Source organism: Aedes aegypti, chromosome 1 (genome assembly GCF_002204515.2).
Source record: "Aedes aegypti strain LVP_AGWG chromosome 1, AaegL5.0 Primary Assembly, whole genome shotgun sequence".
Taxonomy (NCBI): domain Eukaryota; kingdom Metazoa; phylum Arthropoda; class Insecta; order Diptera; family Culicidae; genus Aedes; species Aedes aegypti.
Window position 1 is genome coordinate 260,156,912 of NC_035107.1, and position 12,478 is coordinate 260,169,389.

A 12,478-nucleotide genomic window follows, 5' to 3' on the forward strand; every position below is an offset into this window, starting at 1 on the left:
CCTCAGGATTCTGAGAGAATCCTCCTCAGGGTTCTGAGAGAATCCTCCTCAGGATTCTGAGAGAATCCTCCTCAGGATTCTAAGAGAATCCTCCTCAGGATTCTAAGAGAATCCTCCTCAGGATTCTGAGAGAATCCTCCTCAGGATTCTGAGTGAATCCTCCTCAGGATTCTGAGAGAATCCTCCTCAGGGTTTTGAGAGAATCCTCATCAGGATTCTGAGAGAATCCTCCTCAGGATTCGGAGAGAATCCTCCTCAGGGTTCTGAGAGAATCCTCCTCAGGATTCTGAGAGAATCCTCCTCAGGATTCTAAGAGAATCCTCCTCAGGATTCTAAGAGAATCCTCCTCAGGATTCTGAGAGAATCCTCCTCAGGATTCTGAGTGAATCCTCCTCAGGATTCTGAGAGAATCCTCCTCAGGGTTTTGAGAGAATCCTCATCAGGATTCTGAGAGAATCCTCCTCAGGATTCGGAGAGAATCCTCCTCAGGATTCTGAGTGAATCCTCCTCAGGATTCTGAGAGAATCCTCCTCAGGGTTCTGAGAGAATCCTCCTCAGGATTCTGAGAGAATCCTCCTCAGGATTCTAAGTGAATCCTCCTCAGGATTCTGAGAGAATCCTCCTCAGGGTTCTGAGAGAATCCTCCTCAGGATTCTGAGTGAATCCTCCTCACGATTCTGAGAGAATCCTCCTCAGGGTTTTGAGAGAATCCTCATCAGGATTCTGAGAGAATCCTCCTCAGGATTCGGAGAGAATCCTCCTCAGGATTCGGAGAGAATCCTCCTCAGGATTCTGAGTGAATCCTCCTCAGGATTCTGAGAGAATCCTCCTCAGGGTTTTGAGAGAATCCTCATCAGGATTCTGAGAGAATCCTCCTCAGGATTCGGAGAGAATCCTCCTCAGGATTCTGAGTGAATCCTCCTCAGGATTCTGAGAGAATCCTCCTCAGGGTTCTGAGAGAATCCTCCTCAGGATTCTGAGAGAATCCTCCTCAGGATTCTAAGTGAATCCTCCTCAGGATTCTGAGAGAATCCTCCTCAGGGTTCTGAGAGAATCCTCCTCAGGATTCTGAGTGAATCCTCCTCACGATTCTGAGAGAATCCTCCTCAGGGTTTTGAGAGAATCCTCATCAGGATTCTGAGAGAATCCTCCTCAGGATTCGGAGAGAATCCTCCTCAGGATTCGGAGAGAATCCTCCTCAGGATTCTGAGTGAATCCTCCTCAGGATTCTGAGAGAATCCTCCTCAGGGTTCTGAGAGAATCCTCCTCAGGATTCTGAGAGAATCCTCCTCAGGATTCTAAGAGAATCCTCCTCAGGATTCTAAGAGAATCCTCCTCAGGATTCTGAGAGAATCCTCCTCAGGATTCTGAGTGAATCCTCCTCAGGATTCTGAGAGAATCCTCCTCAGGGTTTTGAGAGAATCCTCATCAGGATTCTGAGAGAATCCTCCTCAGGATTCGGAGAGAATCCTCCTCAGGATTCGGAGAGAATCCTCCTCAGGATTCTGAGTGAATCCTCCTCAGGATTCTGAGTGAATCCTCCTCAGGATTCTGAGAGAATCCTCCTCAGGGTTCTGAGAGAATCCTCCTCAGGATTCTGAGAGAATCCTCCTCAGGATTCTAAGTGAATCCTCCTCAGGATTCTGAGAGAATCCTCCTCAAGGTTCTGAGAGAAACCTCCTCAGGATTCTGAGTGAATCCTCCTCAGGATTCTGAGAGAATCCTCCTCAGGGTTCTGAGAGAATCCTCCTCAGGGTTCTGAGAGAATCCTCCTCAGGATTCTGAGAGAATCCTCCTCAGGATTCGGAGAGAATCCTCCTCAGGATTCGGAGAGAATCCTCCTCAGGATTCGGAGAGAATCCTACTCAAGAATCTGAGAGCATTCTATTCAGAAAATCCTCCTCATGATTCTGTGAGAATCCTTCTAATGATTCTGTGAGAATCCTCCTCAGAATTCTGTGAGAATCTTCCTCAGGATTCTGAGAGAATCATCCTAAGGATTCTGAGAGAATCCGCCTCAGGATTGTGAGAGAATCCCTCGCAGAATTCTGAGATAATGCTCCTTAGGGTTATGAGATAATCCTTCTCAGGATTCTAAGAGAATCTTTCTCAGGATTCTGAGAGAATACTTTTCAGGATTCGGAGAATGTCTTCCTCATGATTTGAAGAAAACCCTTCTCAGTATTCGGAGAGAATCCTCCTCAGAGTTCGGAGATAATCCTCACCAGGATTCAGGCAGAATCCTCCTGAGGATTCTGAGAGAATCCTCCTCAGGATTCCGAGAGAATCCTTCTCAGGATTCTGAGAGAATCCTCCTCAGGATACAAAGGAAATCCTGCTCAGGATTCTGAGGGAATTCTTCTCAGGATTCTGAGAGAATCCTCTTCGGGATTTTAAGAGAATCCTCTTCGGGATTCTGAGAGAATCCTCTTTGGGATTCTGAGAGAATACTCCTCATGGTTCTGAGAGAATCCTCCTCATGATTCTGAGAGAATCCTCCTCAGGGTTCTGAGAGAATCCTCCTCAGGGTTCTGAGAGAATCCTCCTCAGGGTTCTGAGAGAATCCTACTCAGGATTCTGAGAGAATCCTACTCAGGATTCTGAGAGAATCCTCCTCAGGATTCTGAGAGAATCCTCCTCAAGATTCTGAGAGAATCCTCTTCAGGATTCTGAGGGGAGATTCTAAGAGGATTCTTAGGATTCTGAGAGAGGATTATAAGAGAATCCTGCTCAGGATTCTAAGAGAATCCTGCTCAGGATTCTAAGAGAATCCTGCTCAGGATTCTAAGAGAATCCTGCTCAGGATTCTGAGAGAATCCTGCTCAGGATTCTGAGAGAATCCTGCTCAGGATTCTGAGAGAATCCTTCTCAGGATTCTGAGAGAATCCTTCTCAGGATTCTGAGAGAATCCTTCTCAGGATTCTGAGAGAATCCTGCTCAAGATTCTGAGAGAATCCTGCTCAAGATTCTGAGAGAATCCTACTCAGGATTCTGAGAGAATCCTGCTCAGGATTCTGAGAGAATCCTGCTCAGGTGCTTCAATGGGTTTTAGAAAATTTTCAGAAATTTGTATACTAAAGTTTACTAGCTGATGAAACAGAGCCAGTTTAATGCTCACTTTCAATGTTTCCAACTACAAGGCTGTTCTCCACTTATTCTACCAACAATAACTCCATGGTCTGTTAACTCTCGTGTTTGGCCCATCTGTAATTTGGTAGCCGACATATACGTCAAGTAGAACGGCTACTCAGTCGTTCGATCCCGCCAAACACAACCCTGAAACCCTGCTGGACGAACGGTGGCAAATGAGGGATGCCGTAAACAGTTTGATACCAGTAAGACAGAGTTTCATCAATTGACGAGCCTGTTGTAGTCAGTACTCAAAATAAAGTTACACAAAATCGGGCTCTTATGGACCAACACACATGTGACATTTTAACACATTTTGAAAAATTGAGAAATCGCATAACATTTTACGAACAAAGTCATTTATTTATACAAATTGCGTCACATCCACATAACATGGTGGATGAAATCAATTGATCGATCAGACTCTTCGCATAAAACCGCTATTTTAGATTTCATGTGTACATTTTTCTGTCCTATATAATCGTACAAAGTAAGTCGAATCAATCCGTTGTAGCTGTCAAATCAATTTTGTTATTATAAATTAGGTCGTATTAGAGTACAGATTAGTTCGCAAGTAAATTTACACGCTCGCATTACATGTTATTTTTTATCACATAAAATATTCACCTATATCGCCTTCTCTTTTGTACGTATAAGGCCTTTTCGCGACATCTTATACGTGACACTTTGCACATAGAAGCATCGCATAACGCAAACGTTTATTTCGTTACACGTACATTCTGGTTGCCTGGACTCATGTGTCACTCAATTTTGTGTAACTTCGTTTAGGCGTGTATTGGGCGACGCCGACAACGATGGCCTTCAGGGATCTCTCAGCAGACTTCTTTCTTTCCCGTGCAGCGAAATTACGTTGCATTTGAAGGATGCCTGTCTGCACGGCAACTAAGAAAACTTCAAACCGGTTCTGCTGTGGACTGGACATGGCCTCGTTCAACGTTCAACGAGAGCTGAAATGAGAAGGGCATCCAAGAGACAGGAATAATTAGGGGTTTCGGGTGGTTTGGTTTGGTTTAATGTGACTGGTTGGGGTGTCGTCCAAGAGGAGAGTTCACTGTTGAAGCAACAGTTGGGTGGAGATTCGTTGATTCTGACCAATATAGACTGAAAGATATAGACTCTTTTTTACTGAAACCTATGCGAAAATCACAACAGTCCTAAAGATAATGTTGTTTATTTTTGAAATAGAATAAACAATCAATCAAGCACCACAATTTTGATATTTTTATTAAACAAATTCAGTAAAACTGTCAGTCGCGAAACTGCTTTAAAAGGAAAGTCACTTCCAACGTCTAACGGAAGACCCAACTGTGATCATATTCACTGTTATCAAATTTGATGCATCTAACAGTTGAGATCATGCCACGACACAGCCAGTAAACTGGCTGGTATAGGGGAGTCATTATAGGGTACCGGTTGTTGGTTGCGAGCAGCAGTAATTTACATTTGCATCACTTCTGTCGACACTTGTTCGAGAAGAAGATGACATTTACTCGGACCGGCGGGGATTATGCAACTCTCGCTTATATGAAAAGTACACAGAAATTGTACAGAGAAATTGCGTCGTAAATACAGCGGGAGTCAATAGTACAGGTATCGATATGAGTATCGATGTAGTGAAAACTTGTGTTGTGTGTTAAGAATTTTGGACACTTGAATCTTTATAATATTAGTGCCTTTAATAATTGTTAATAATCAAACAAAAAACAGTAAAACGGTTAAAAACGTTTGATTTAAAAATTTGCGCTTAGTCAGCGCATTTAAAAAAAATGGTGAGCTCGTTTCATGTAATATTTTTGAGATAAAGTTGATTTGCAAGAACAAGGTGTCACAATACATTTCCAAGATTTTCAGCAAAGTTGAAGCCAGTTGGATCACCATCAACCAAAATAGTCATTAAAGTTTTCAAAGTGTTTTGTATGGCAACACTGGTCTTGTATTATTAAAAAAACCTATAGAATCACATTTGAACATAACCGAATCTTACGGACATTGAATGTGTTGCGAAGTTTAACTAGATATTACATGATCTACAGTCTACAATAATAATCTTCATTTGGCTGGCTACACTGCTTTCTTTAGAAGGAAAATAAGCTCAATTCTATTCTACGAATATCAAATTTAGCGTTTGGTACTTTAGATCTTTAGATCTTTCGCCTTCGCTTCCACTCGAGTGATTATGTCTATCTACTCGGTGCTCCCCAGACCGTTATTATCAGAAAAAAATCTCCATCAAATCTGAGACCACCATTCGTTTTCATTGTCAAAGCTGCATATCTGGGCAAAATCTCGAAATCATCGTTTTGAAGTTACGCCCTTTTGAAAGTATAGGTCCACAAATTCAAAAGAGATCAGTGATATTTAAAGAGTTTTTCATTCACCGTGATTATCGGAAGAAATATACCATCAAAATCAGGTTCAAAGCTGGTTTGTCAATCTTGTTACCATGTTGTCATTGATAAGCTGCAATAATATGTCACAATAGTTTCTCACAATTTACTTGTTTTTCATGGGCTCAAGAACTTTAAGGCATTACGAAGCCAGTTTGATCATGTATCTTAATTATGTTTCGTAGAACAATATTTTGGATCATTTAGTGAAACCAAGTACTCACGAATCAATATATTGCACATGCAATGCATGATTACCTTACAAATATACTTACAGATATCAAGTTTTCGGTTGTGAGTAGCTATCCGTTATGTCTAGTTAAGTTTCTGCTTTCCGGTTTAGCTTATTTTGATCGGGCCCTACTGAAACTAACAGTTAACTCAAATTTTGTTACTATTGTGTAGTATATTTAATAAAAGGAAATAAACGACATGAAAGTAGTACCAAAATAGGAGAAAATAATAAAAAATGTAAAACATCCGTTTTAAACATGTTTCATGGAGTTCAACGTCGCAAATAAGCTTTCAGATATCCTAAAATTTAAAAACTCATGACACAGTAAATAACAAACAGAAGATTTTCAACTTTAATATAAGCCAACACTCCAAGAAGTAGAGAGTTTAAGATAATACAGCTTGAAAAAAATGCATAGCTTAAGCAGTACTTTTTTTTACATAAGTCTTTATCGGTTATAAAGGCTGGTGTTTCTTAACTTGTAAGGGTGACCGATTGAAATTAATTGAAATTAAAGCTTGCAAAAATATTCAGTTTGTGTAGAATACATAATCAACTTTGTTTCACCATATTTTAAGTTATTCCAACTTCTCGCTATGATCTGTGATAAACTTGAAACGCCTTGTGTAAGTTCAACTAATAACTATAAAAATTATCCGGATTACTATAGTTTAACATTTTTTCACGATTAATAATAATATATTACATTACAATATTACGGAGCCAATGCTTTATAGCGCTTGAGCCTGTAGAAATGTTTGTCGATAACAACTTTTGAGCAAGATGTACGATATTAAAATGCCTATTTCATCTATTCAAAATTGGTGCTTCTGATGGTTATGCCTCAAAAAGGGCGTAACCCCTAGATTTTGTCGATCTTTGGATACGAAACTACACACAGAGGTTAAAAAAGCACTAAATAAACTAGTTTTAATGGTGTTTTTCTTCTGAAAGTCACATTGAATGAAACAAAAAAAAATAAATTTCACTTATTTCCTTAGTCACTTTCAAAAGGGCGTAAATTCAAAACGAACGAATTTTGCAAAGACATGCAGCTTGGGAATTCTTTTGGGGATTTGATCGAATGTTTTTCTAGGGATTCCATCAAGATTCCATTTTATGTGGGATTCCTCCAGAGATTTTATCAGTAGCTTCTGCAGCGATTGCACTTGGATTACACCAGGAATTTCTCCCTGGATTCCATCAGGAGTTGTTTCAGAGATTCCACCTGGAATTCCTCCAGAAATTCAATCAGGAATTCCTCCAGGGATTCCATTAAGAGTTCTTCGTGGAATTTCATCAGGAGTTCCTCAAGTGATGCCATCTGGAGTTCCTTCAAGCATATCTTTAGGAACTCCTACAAGAGGGATCTGAAGTTCCTCCGGATTTCATCAGGAGTTTCTATAGGGATTCTACCAAGAGCACCTTTAGGGCTTCCATCTGAGTTCTTTTGGGGATCAGGAGTTCTTCGAGGGATTCTACACGGATAAAAATCTGGATCCCGTGGCATGATTTATAAGTCATGGAATTCATAAATTGGATAGATCTTGATATCAGGACGACAAATCATGTTTCCTGGAGTCATAATCATGATTCTTCATAAACGTAACATCCACAGCGACAACACTAAGCGGTGCGCTTTACTTCAACTCATCTGCATCGATCACCCACAATTCAACACGATAAATTGGTGGTGTGGTAAAGTACGGGGCTCTCAATCAGAAGATTCTTGGTTCGATTCTCGTTCTAGCAAAATTTTTTTTTCTTGTTTTCATTTTATCGGGTTGAATGACAAAACTATAATTAGATCCAAAATGGATGCGCGAGTCTTGATTTTTGAGAATTCAATCCATGATTTCCAGCACTCAGCTACAAAAACATAACACTTGTGTTACATTACGACAATCTGGCTCATGATATCGTGATTTCTACCCGTGTATCAAGAGTTCTTTCAGAGATTCCACCTGGATTTCCTCCAAAGATTCTATCAGGAGCTCCTCCAGAAGTTATATCAGGAATTCCGCAAAGAATTCTATCAAGATTTCTTCTAGAGATATCATAAGGAGTTTCTCTAGAGATTATATCTGTAGTGTCTTCTGGAATTCCTTCAGGGATATCATCAAGAGTTTTTGTAGGAAATGAGTTCCATTAGAGATTTTATCGAAAGTTCCTTCAGAGATTCCAACGGGAATTTCTCTAGCGATTTTATAAGGAGTTCCTCAAAGAAATGCACCAGGAATTTTTTTAGGTATTGCATCAGGAGTTCTTCTAAAGATTACATTGGAAGTTACTTCAGAGATTCCACCTGGAACTCCAGGTGTTCTTCTGGGGATTACACCAGGAGTTCTTTCAGAGGTTTCATCAGGAGTCAATCAAAAGTTTTTCTATGGATTCGATCAGGAGTTTCCCTGAGTCTTTCAACAGGAGTTCTTGTTGAGATTCCAGCATGAGTTCCCAGAGGGATTCAATTGGGAATTTCTGCAGGGATATCAACAGTTCTTCTTGGGATTACATCAATAGTTCCTCCAGGGATTTCGTTGAACTCCTAATTCTACCTGTAATTCCTACAGGGGTTCTTTCAGAAGTTACTGTAGGGATTCCATCAGGAGTTCCTTCGGAAATTACACCTGGAATTTCTCTAGAGATTATATCAAAAGTTCCTTAAAGAACTACATCAGGATTTCTTTTAGGGAATGCATAAGGAGTTCCTCCAGGGATTTCATCAGGAATTCCTTCAGGAATCTTATCAGTAATCTCTTCAGAAATTTCAACAAAAGTTCATATAGAGATTCCATCAGGAGTTTCTCTAGAGATTACATCAGAAGTCTCTTCAGAGATTCCACCTGGAAGTCCTCCAGGAGTTACATCACAAGTTCAACTAGGGGTTGCATCAGAAGTTCTTTTAGGGATTTCATCAGGAGTTAGAAGAGGGATTTAATTAAGATTACCTACAGAAATAACACCAGTTATTCTAGAGATTACATCTATAGTTCTTCCAGAGATTCCATAAGGAGTTTCTTCGGAGATTGCATCCGGAGTTCCTCTAGAGATTATATCAGGATTTATTCGTGGGATTTTATAAGGAGCTTCGCTAGGCAAATCATCAAGAACCTTCAAGGGGTTTTATTAGGAGTGCCTATAGTTCCTTCTGCGGAATCTCGAGGAAGAGGAGAAACTCCAGGGATTACAGCATGGCCCATAAAAAAAAAGAAAATCGCCATATCATGTTTTATGGTAGTTTTTACATAGAAAATTTGAATGAAACATAAGTATTATCCATAACTTGTATTGTTTAATCAATTAAGACTCAGTTTTTTGCTTTGGACATGATTTTTGTCTGTTTCTTTCACCTTACCAAAGAGGAATTGGAAGCATATCTTCAAATGTTATCATGCGGACGTCGAGTTTAACATCTGTGCGATGAAAGCTTCTAAAACATCAACGATGGTGTGAGATTCTTCATAGGCCTTGTCTCCAGCATACGCCCATATCAAATAATAGAATTGGTTCATTCCTGGGTTATTGGAGACTTAAACATATTTTCAAAAAAACGACTTATTTTGGAGAGCTTTGATTGAACCTTCATATAGGTGTGATAAGCGGCTCCGTTTTGCTCAAAACCTATGAGCTAGTATTGATATAGCTTGTCTCTAACCAAAGGAACAAATTTCATCCTCAAAAATATGTTGTAGGCCACCCTATTTATTTTTTATTCAACCTTAAGGCATATCAAACCTATAAGACGCAAATGCCCTCAAAACTATGACCCTGGCAAAATATTTTATTGTGATCATGAAAAACACGTTCTCTAAGAACTCCTCCATCCTCTCCTCTGATACCAATCAAACTAAAATCCCAACAATAAAGTGTGATTTTTGAAGGTGGAAAATTTATCACCATATAGATATATATATATATATATATATATATGTATATATATATATATATATATATATATATATATATATATATATATATATATATATATATATATATATATATATATATATATATATATATATATATATATATATATATATATATATATATATATATATATATATATATATATATATATATATACGACAATCAGACGCTGTTTCTAGCTTTGGGCCGACAAAACCTTTGAACTTATTTGCTTTATTTCATTAATTAGGACAGTAAGAAAAATATGACAAAAATTGTTCTGGATTACGAAGTTGTGTCAGAATATACTACAATAATCAGAAATTACATCCACTATCAAAAACAATGAAAATAATGTTTGTGGGTGCTACAGTATGGCCCATAAAAAAATGCGAAAATCGACATATCATGTTCAATGGTAGTTTTTACATGGAAAATGTGAATAACACATAAATATTATTCATTACTTGTATTGTTTAATCTATTAAGACTCAGTTTTTTGCTTTGGACATGATTTTTATCTGTTACTTTCACCTCTCCAGAGAGGAATTGGAAATATCCCTTTAAATTTTATCATGTGGAGGTCGAGTTCAATATCTGTGTGATGAAAGCTTCAAAAACATCAACGATAGCGTGAGATTCTTCACAGGCTTTGGCTCCAGCATACGCCCATATCAAATGATAGAATTGGTTCATACCTGGGCCATTGGAAACTTAAACATATTTTCGAAAAAACGGCTCATTTTGGAGAGCTTTGATTGAACCTTCATATAAGTGTGATAAGCGGCTCCGCTTTGCTCAAAACCTATGAGCTAGTATTGATATAAGTAGTCTATAACCGAAGGAACAAATTTCATCCTCAAAAATCTGTTATAGGCCTCCGTATTTATTTTTTATTCAACTTTAATCAAAAATAAAGGCATATCAAACTTATAAGACGCAAATGCTCTCAAAACTATGACCCTAGCAAAATATTTTATTGTGATCATGAAAAACACGTTCTCTAAGAACTCCTCCATCCTCTGATACCAAACAAACTAAAATTTTCAACAATAAAGTGTGATTTTTGAAGGTGGAAAGTTTATCACCAGAGTATACGACAATCAGACGCTGGTTCTAGCTTTGGTTGGACAAAACTTTTGAACTTCTTTGCTTTATTACATTATTTAGGACAGTAAGAAAAATATGACAACAATTGTCCTGGATAGCGAAGTTGTGTCAGAATATACTACAGTAATCAGAAATTACATTCACTAGCAAAAACAATGAAAATAACGCTTGTGGATGCTAAATTCACGTTCAAACAATTTTCGCATTTTTTAATTGGGCCATACTATCAGAAGTTCGTCTAGGGATTACAGCAGGAGTTCCCCCAGGGATTTCATCAGGAGTTCTTCCAGGGTTTCCATTAGGAGTTCCTTCTAAGATTCTACCTTGGATTCCTACATAAATTCTATCAAGAGTTTCTCTTATGATTTCATCAGGAATTTATTTATTTATTTATTTATTTATTCACCGTCTTCGACCAAAAGCCGTACAGACTGAATATGCTTAAAACTAAAATTCTCAATCACATCCTACAGTCTACTCACACTAAAACAGCATTCTTATATACATAATACATACATCAAAGCAACATACATAAAATAATATTCAATAAAACGACAATAAATCCATTTAATTTCTCACAACAAACATACAACTAGATAGACGTTTACGCAGGTTTCCAAGTGACGTTTGTTCGACTAACGAACTCCCGAAATTTAACCCCTTTTGGCCAAGTAGACGCGGTCAAAGCTGCCGGTTTCAAACGCTTATCCAAAGCTATCTTGAATGACACATAATCCAGCGAAAGTACATTTCTGTGTTTCGGTACCAGCTTCACGACATCGATGTCCGACAACGAAGCTCCAAGCGATTGAGATACCATTAGGCTGATATCGTTCTCGGTTGCACATCTATCGATATTGGTAAGGTACAGGGTGAACATATCACTCTCAGGTTCGGGCGATTCAAATGGTAAATCGGTATGTTTGGTACATTCTTGCTGTTTTGTACTGCAGGCGATCTCGTTAGTTCCGTTCAAAATCTTTGGTGAGGAGATAGGCGTGGAGCGATGGTACGGGACAAACGTATATTGCTTTTCTACGACCTTCGAAAGCGTTTGAGCGATCGCTGCTACCGTGCTCTTTAGAACGTTGACGTCATCCACTAGAGATTCTGGCATATCGGTGTTGGTTGCTGCATCGATGAAATTCCGTTCCCTCATTCTGCAAAATATCTTCATGCAAGGATCGCACATCCAAATGATGTTGCATGAAAGAGCACACAAATCGGATTCTCGGACACCAACACATTCGGCGTGAAACGATTTACCGCAAATTCCTTCGCATACAGTGAACAATTCTGTACGCATATCGATATCGACAGAACATTTTTCACAACAACGATCCATTGTTCTTGAACCGATGAGATGATTTTAGCACAAATTATCGTCACCTAAATTCCAACAGCACACCCAGTCAATCAGTTGAAAACGTTCAGCATGTAATACTCTGAGTACTTAGGACAAGAAAGAACAGCGCTTAGCAATTTTTAGAATCTTGTAAGTAGCGAAATTTAGCAAATTGAAGGAAACGAAATCAACACCGAGTGAATCAACACGCACACAGTATAGTATTGCTCAAGTTCTTCCGAAAATTCCATCAGAAATCCCATCAGGAGTTCCTATAGGGATCTCGTCAGAATTCCATCAGGAGTTCTTCTAGAGGTGTTATCAGGAATTCTTCCAGGGTTTCCA

At 38.7% G+C, this 12,478-nt stretch overlaps 1 protein-coding gene across 4 annotated transcripts in view; it reads left to right on the forward strand.

Moving 5' to 3' along the window:
* Positions 1 to 12,478, forward strand: part of LOC5576734 (myb-like protein A) — a 571,099-nt gene that overhangs the window by 259,729 nt on the left and 298,892 nt on the right. The gene's annotated exons all lie outside the window — the stretch shown is intronic.